The sequence below is a fragment of the Lagopus muta genome, chromosome 6, assembly GCF_023343835.1.
Source record: "Lagopus muta isolate bLagMut1 chromosome 6, bLagMut1 primary, whole genome shotgun sequence".
In the NCBI taxonomy this organism is placed as follows: domain Eukaryota; kingdom Metazoa; phylum Chordata; class Aves; order Galliformes; family Phasianidae; genus Lagopus; species Lagopus muta.
Window position 1 is genome coordinate 21,520,660 of NC_064438.1, and position 6,060 is coordinate 21,526,719.

Below are 6,060 nucleotides of genomic sequence, written 5' to 3' on the forward strand. Positions count from 1 at the left end.
GTTCATGATTTCTGAGAATACAGGGCTGGAGCTCCATATGAGTTAGCAGACAGCAGGTTTAGGGCAAACAAAAGGAAAGACTTTTCTTCTACAGTGAACAGTGGAATCATACTTCACTCCTCATCCTCCCATGTCTGTGTCCCTATGGATGTGTGCTCCATCTCTTGCCCTCTGCTCGATGCCTGCCTAAACATCTGGGGGCTTATCTCCAAGTGAGCATCAGCATCATCTCCAGAACGCAGCCAGATAATGCAGGAGAAGTTGGGTGCCAGCATACAATTCCTTTCCAAATGCCGTGTTAGCTCTGCTGCAGAAAATGGCTCTTTCTGGAGGCAGCAGGGTTAGCATTTCAGGGGGCACGGTTATGAAAATAAGACGAATGTCCAAATAAAAATAATTGGGCCGAATTTTGCAATGACTAAATAACTCCACTCAGTAAATGGAATTATACTGAGCAAAGAATAAATCACTCCAGCATTTGGCTCCAGGTCCACTGCTGGAGCCCGGACAATAATAACAGGTAGACTGGGATTATGCATGAAAAGCCAGGGTTGTGCTTTTCCCTGCTGTTACCAAGTGTGCGGTGCCTATTTTTGTTGAGTATGTCTCCAGCTCACGTACAGCGAGCTGGAAGCTCCTGTCGCCATGTGATGCCCCCACTTCCCGCACAAATGAACCCATGCACGTACACAAGGCCGTGGCTGGGCCTCGCAATGGCCTGACGTGTTTCCTGCTGCTTATCTGCGGGCTGGGCCAGGCCTGCCAGGCATGTAGGCTCCAACGGTGCTCATGCTTTGGGTTTCCAGGTCCTGTTGCTCAGCTCTCACAGGCACTGCCCCTGCCTGAGCCTCCAGGCGGTTCTTTTAGGGTGCTGTTGGGAATTTTATTTAATGCTGTCACAGTTAGGAAATGCCAGGGCTCCCTTGTCAGTCCCCTGGTATTTGGGAGGCTTCTGCTTCCCACTTGCCCTCGAGGCTTCTGTGGCCTTGCTGTGCTGGGAGTAGGGCTGCTGGAGGTGGAAAGCAGCCTCTTTTGGCCGTGCTCCTCAGGATAGAAATATGGTTGAGAAGCTGCTTAGCTCAGCCCTCCCCCAGTGCATTTTTGTTGTGAAGCGGTTTTGTTGGAGCTCCCAGCTCTGGCCCAAAGAAGCCAAGTGCTGCTCCCCACCTCAGTACTCTCTGTCCATCACACACTGTTCTGCTCTTCTGCCATTGCCCCAAGGTGAACAAACTGCAAAGAAAGCCATAACTCCACTTAATGCTCACGCTGCCTGCCCCAGCCCTCCTTGCACTCACAGCTCTGATCTATCACACGGAGCTGCCTGCCTTCATAACCCCAGCACACTCACGTTTTCCATTTTGCTATCTCTCCTTTGACCCAATACATGCTCAAGCAGGTCAGCGTGTCAGACCCAGCAAATACATCCCCACTTCCAAAACAGTTGTTATTTTTACCATCTGCCCCTGCTTGCTGGTAGGATGGGTCTGAAGGCAGAGCTCATGGCTGCATCCCACTTGCACTGTTTGGCCACAGCATCTGTCCTGCATCAGAGTGGGGGCATCATGTGAGCTGTCTGAGTGAGGGACCCCTCTGAAGTCAGATTTTGAAATTTTGGGTTTTTTTTTTTTTGCCAGGAGGACAACCATTTTCCAGAAGGGGACTGTTTTTACTTCTCTTCCTGTCAGGCTCCAAAAGCTGCTGCTGGTTTCAGCCAAGTGCCCACACGTGGGTATGAGGGCAGAAGCACAGGAGGAGATGCATGATGCTGCACACCGGCACAAGCAGCTGTCAGGGGTAACCTTTTAAACTGCTCACGTAAAAATCATTCCAGTGCCTCTGTCAGAGTTTTCAGGCTTCTTATGTGCATTGGTAAGACATCTTATTTAATGCTGTTATGATGAGGAAGTGGCAGGGCCCCATGTGGGCAGGAGGATGGAGGACCTGATTGCACGCGAGCCTCTGGTCTTGGCACGGGGCACCGGTGACATGAGCCCACCTCCATCCTCTCTGTACCCCCTTCAGGTGTTACAGACATTGACAAGATCCCCCTGAGCCTTCTCTTGTCCAGGCCAAAGTCCCAGCTCTTTCAGCCTCTCCTATTGGAGAACTGAGTTTTCCACCCTGTTACAAGGCCAGCACCACCTTGGCTGGGACTTCATACTGCTGCCTCTGCCAGTTTTGGGGCTGCCTGGCTGCTGCACCATGCAGTTTTGCTCTTTCAGCTCTTCGTCAGCATTGCAGGATGTCTTTGCCCCTATGCTGCCTTGCTACCAGGCAGTGCACGTATAGACCTGGCTATATATAAACGAGCAGGGTTAGAGATCTATTTTTAGCCTTTCTCAGAATATTCCCCTTGCTATGCATTTCTTGCCACTGACTTCTCATCCTGCCTCCTTGATGCAGGAGCCCTCTGAGGTGAGAGCTGCCAGCCCAGGGGCCAGGGCAGAGACACAGAGACACAGAGTGCAGAGGTACGGGACAGTTACCTGGTATGTCTGCCAACAGGAGCTCAATTGCCCTATGCTGGTGCATATGTTGAGATGTATCCTGTTATGCCTCAAACATTTTAGGAGAGCCATCACAGCAGTGAAGAATGAAGTGCTTCCCCGTGGGTGGTACAGCAGGCAAGTTGTGAGCATTTGCCTCTTGCATTGGTTTTCCACCTTGGAAGAGTTGGCTGCGTCAATGCTGCTGCATGAGCTGGCTGCACATGAGCATGCAGGGGTTGGCCTGGAGAGGACATTTGTTTGGGAGGTTCTCCTTCCCACTTCAGTCACTTGCTCTGGTCTCTGGTGGCAAAGCTGTGCCTCAGGGATGTTCTGCCTTGAAGGACCCCCCAGGCTGGCACCCTGGCCAGTCCTGTGTGCAGGGAGGGCTGCCATCGTGCAGGTACTCGTGATGATTCATGGCACAGTAATGCCTGCATTCCTGGTTCCGCAGTGGAACTGTAAATCTCCTGCTATTTGTTGTTTGTTTTTGTTTGTTTTTTATTGTTACTGTTTTTGAGGGGTTTTGTTGTTGTTGTTTTTCTTTACTATCTTGGCTCCTGGAAGCCTCTGGTCTGGCAAGAATCTCTGCTTTTGCTTTTATAACACTTCCCACTCTTCCTGTCTATGGCAAGAAGAAGCTTGGAAATGGGATTCCAGTATTCTCCATAGGCTAGGGGAAAGAGAGGGGACATGCATCAACTATTAGGACCTAAGTATAACTTTTCAGCAGTCTTATCTTGGAGGGAGTCCGTGTGGGAACATGGGGGCCTCACTGCAGGAGAGCAATCGTAGCTCTTTTCTCACAGTGATGATGGATGGTCTGAAGGGGGAACTGCTCTGCCTGTAGAAGGTTGGGGAATATTTGTAGGATTCTTTTTGTTTGTAATGCATGATAATCTTGTCCTTGAGAACCTTTTCCTAGAAGCTCAACCATAAAAATCGTGTGACCCAGTAACAGGCTAGTTTGTCTGCCTATTACCAGTGCTCTTATTTACACAACCTCTGATAATTTTTGTGCCACTTGCAAGACAAAGATTATTACTGCTGCCATGAAACCTCAATGTCACACAGCATTTGAGCTAAGCAGCAAGGAGCATCATCAGCTGGTCCTGTCCCCCAGCAGCAGAATATGCATGCAGGGATCATGCAGCCCTGGTAGGTCTAATGGCCATAGCAGCATCCCCTGATGAATCCATGAGAATGTGCATCTATGGAGTGGATGGCTCTGAGAGCTGCCCAGGTGGAAAAACCTTTTGCCAGATGAAAAACTTTTTGATTACAGCCCCTTCAGAAGACAAGTTTCAGCGTATCATCAGTATTTTTGACAATAGGTGTCAAACAGGTTTTGTAACAACAGAATCACAGAATCACAGAATAGCCAGGGTTGGAAAGGACTTCAAGGATCATGAATCTCCAACCCCCCTGCCACATGCAGGGCCACAACCTCACCATTTAATACTGGACCAGGGGCCCATCCAACCTGGCCTTGAACACCTCCAGGGACGGGGCATCCACAACCTCTCTGGGAAGCCTGTTCTAGCACTTCACTGCTCTCATAATAAAGAACTTCCCCTGACATTCAACCTAAATCTTCCCTCTGTCAACTTAAAACCATTTCCCCTTGTCCTGCTGTTATCTACCCTTTCAAACAACCGTTTGCCGTTATCTACCCCTTTCAACAACCCTTTGTATCTACCCATCTTATGAACGTTGCATCTCTGTGACTTTATTACAGTTAGCTAAAAGGAAATGGAAAACCAACTGCATTCCATATTCCTTCTTCTTTACAGGAGTCATTGTGGCTTTCACAGTGACATCTGCATTTTTTCTGCTCTGTCGTCTCTGGGATTCCAAGTTACCCATGTGGCAGTACAGGATTTTAATTCTCACCTGTCTGCACCCATCATTTAGAAAGGGAAATTTCAATTCCTGTTTGGAAGGGCTGCAGTATATCAGCAGATGAATGTGAGTCCAGTGCAGTGATCCACAAGCTGCAAATCTGTGCCAAAAGGAGGACTCCATATGAGATGGGTGTGTTGCTTTTCCATGGTCAGCAGTGAACCCATGCTACTGGTGCCAAATCCCAGGCTCCCTGGCTCCATTTTGTGGGAGGAAGGGGCAAAGAACTGGAGAAGCCTTGGGTCTGAATTTTGGCCAGGACTTGTTCGCTGCTCCCACCAACAGCGCCCCAAGTGCTAATTATAGACCTCTCATTCTGCTTCGGTCAGGGCAAATGACAAAGTGGGGTGAAACCCAAAATAAGCAGCCCTCAGAATAGTTCTCTCCACCTCTTCCTGCTAGTGGCATTGCTGAACAAGACTTCTTGCTCCCCTTCAGACAGGCTCTCAGAGGTTATTTTAATCCATCTTTTAGTTGCAAATAGCGTTTATCAGAATAAGCTTGGGCTGGATGCCAACTCCTTCAGATTTTTGACTGCCCAGAGGGGAAAGTCTCTGAAAAATAACTGACTGTGCTCCTACTGCGTGTTCTCCGCCCCCCCCCCCCCCCCCCATTTCCCCCCCCCACTCCCCCCGGGAGGCTTTGGGGACATAATAAGGAAAGATTCCTCTGATGGAACAGAGCTCGGGAACCAGGCTTTGCTTACAGCTAGTGATTCCCCTGTCATCAGCACTTGTTCCCAGGAATCAGAGCTCCTGCTCCTGTCACCGGTGTCAGTGTTTTCAGATTCAGCTTAGTAGTCATTAGGAGGCAGGAAGGGGGTGGGAAAAAGGTTACATATCCACTCATTTTCCGGTCACTGGTGGGAGTGTGACCCTGGCTGGCTGGATCCCATAGCCACTCAGTGGTCTGCAGTGCCTTTGCAGTCTTTGCTGAGTTCACAAACTGTTCAAAGTTACGTTTTAGAAAATATTGAGCACTAATTGGCATTCCCAGGAAAGCAGCCAGGAGTGGGCCATGAAGATTGAACTCCCAGTTTCACTGAGGGCATTTTGATAATGGGCAGCATATGGGCAGCTTGCCCTACTGCTTCAGCTCAGTGCTCTGGCTTGGGCTCTGGGGCTGTGATCTTTCAACAGTACTAAATCAGTTTCAAAATATCCTAAGAGTAGTATGTGTGGTGGTGGCCTACTGCCTGCTGTCTCTGGGCAGGAGGAGACAGGCAAAGGAAAAGATCTGACAGGAGGATGGAGATACCACCAGAGGTCTGGGGACCGAGAGAGGTTGGCACAGGAGAAATTAAGGAATGTACTGATACATTTGCAATGTCTTGTTGTCCTGCACCATTTGCTAGAATGACTCTGAAGACCGTTTGGACTGATCTTGACCTGCTGATATCTCAGTATGCAAGACCAGGACTTTGAAATGCAGGTCAAAAGAGCACTGTGAGAAAGCTCTGTGCAGAAGGCCTGTTGAGGGTGTGATATTTAATGTGGAACAGCAGCAGGCTGCACTGAGGAAAACTGCTGTACTCCAAGAATACAATGGTACCTTCCATTTTGCTCTCTCACCTGCTACCTAAGATCCAACTGCATATTGCATCAGATGTGTTAATATGTAGACAGAAGCCAGCCTTCAAACAGCCAGGCTTTTTCCCATTGGCTGTAGCCAA